Source organism: Contarinia nasturtii, unplaced genomic scaffold, assembly GCF_009176525.2.
Source record: "Contarinia nasturtii isolate CC-2019 unplaced genomic scaffold, AAFC_CNas_1.1 Cnas_scaffold_6498, whole genome shotgun sequence".
NCBI lineage: Eukaryota > Metazoa > Arthropoda > Insecta > Diptera > Cecidomyiidae > Contarinia > Contarinia nasturtii.
Window position 1 is genome coordinate 1 of NW_022203752.1, and position 2,016 is coordinate 2,016.

General features: G+C 32.4%; 1 pseudogene; it reads left to right on the top strand.

Moving 5' to 3' along the window:
- The first annotated feature begins 1,064 nt into the window (after positions 1 to 1,064).
- On the top strand, positions 1,065 to 1,905 carry LOC116351870 (annotated as a pseudogene).
- Positions 1,906 to 2,016: the final 111 nt, after the last annotated feature.

Here is a 2,016-nt window from a genome sequence, read left to right on the forward strand (position 1 = left end):
TCATCACCTCTTGCAAATGTATTACATTGTCATTGTGCTCATCAACTAGAATACTCGAAGCAATCACTCTGAAATCAAATAAGATTCAACTTGATTTAAGGCTTGACGTATCGTAGCATTTAACCATCTGCTAATAACTTCTTTAACCGATGAACAAATAACAACAAAAATACTTGAAGTGTGTTTTCTTTGTTAGCAAAAGATAGAAATATATCTTTCGAAGATATAAGAGATGTGTAAATTTTAAATCAAAACAAAACCAAAACTGGACAATGAATATATGTTTGTAAATAATAAATTTGAAATTTGTGAAACGGCGGTAAAACAGTAACAAAGACAATAGAATCAGAAAGACCAGTTGAAGAAAGAAATTGAAATGCAAATAGTTCAGACTGCAAAGAAAATTGTGAATGAGATCGATTCTTGAAGTCTGTCACGATTATTTATTTTCGATGAACAAATAAAAATTCTGAAATAAGATATGAATGTCCGAGAATGAAAGCGAGACTTCTAATCACAACTTATTGAAATGTAACACCGCCATACAAAAAGTGCTGACTGTCAGCACTTTTTGTATGGCGGTGTTACATTTCAATAAGTTGTGATTAGAAGTCTCGCTTTCATTCTCGGTCAATCATATAAACTTTATTCCTGATCGGGAACTACTCGAGTAAATGAAAATAAATCACCCTTTCGATCAATCTCGACTTTTGGGCTTAGTCAATAATTAGTAAATATTATTTACGTTTCTCATTTGCATCTCTTCATCATACGAAATTTATATAGCCACCAAAGATATTCGCAACCGAAAATAATAGACACCCCAAATATTTTTTTCGAAATTAATTACTCTTACTCATCCACGGTAAATGTGTAGGAACAGCCATTCGTTCGTCGTAAATATCATGAGTGATTGTGGTTTTTGTGCGTGAGTGAAACAATAAATAGATACGTAAGTGAGTGAGTGAGTGATTGAGTGCAAAAACCTTCCTAATCAATAAAGAAGAATCAAAAGAAAGTATCAAATCAATTTTATTTTGTAGTGCTTCCCACCAATTAAATAATATGATTGTCATTACAGAACTTGTTACAACGCAAATCCGAGACCAGACGCTTTGATGAAGGAACAGCTTGTTGAAATGACTGGGCTATCGCCGCGTGTGATAAGAGTTTGGTTCCAAAATAAAAGATGTAAAGATAAAAAGAAAACAATCCAAATGAAATTGCAAATGCAGCAGGAAAAAGACGGTCGCAAATTGGGATATGGTGCTATGCAAGGCATACCAATGGTTGCCAGTTCACCAGTTCGTCACGATTCACCCTTAAATTTACATGGACTTGAGGTGACATCCTATCAGCCACCTTGGAAAAGTTTATCGGATTTTGTTAATGCTGATTTAGACAATAACACAATGAACAATCCAGCATTCCAACAACTGTACAATCAGGTAAATGTCACTTTCATGAATGAAACTTCATACTTATAACATATAAAGTCAATATTAAACCTTCTCTATATATTTCTAGATGCATGGCTACGATTCAAATGGAATGCAGCCAATGCACAATAATAATATGCCTCCTCATCAACATGTACCTCCGGTCGACTCAATAGGTCATAATCATCATCCGGATAGTACGGATTCATATGTTACGTATCTTGAAAGTGACGAGAGTATTGCAGGAAGTCCATAATGACAGATTTTATTAATTTCAAAGCCAGCTCGACTTATAATTATAAGTAAACTTAAGTTTAATATAAAGTTCTGCTAATCCTATGTATATATACATGAAAATCTTTTAGTTAAATTAGCACAATGCACAATTAAAAAATGAAACCACAATTAAAAACCATTTTTGTTTTACTTTCAATAAAAAAACAATTAATTGAAAAATTTCCTCTCATCCGTGTTTTTTAATTCGAATGTAATGGTTAAATATATTGAAAATAAAAGACAAATTTCTCAGAGAGAAAGAGTAATAAAATTCTTTTAAATGAATCATTCTGGGTATACA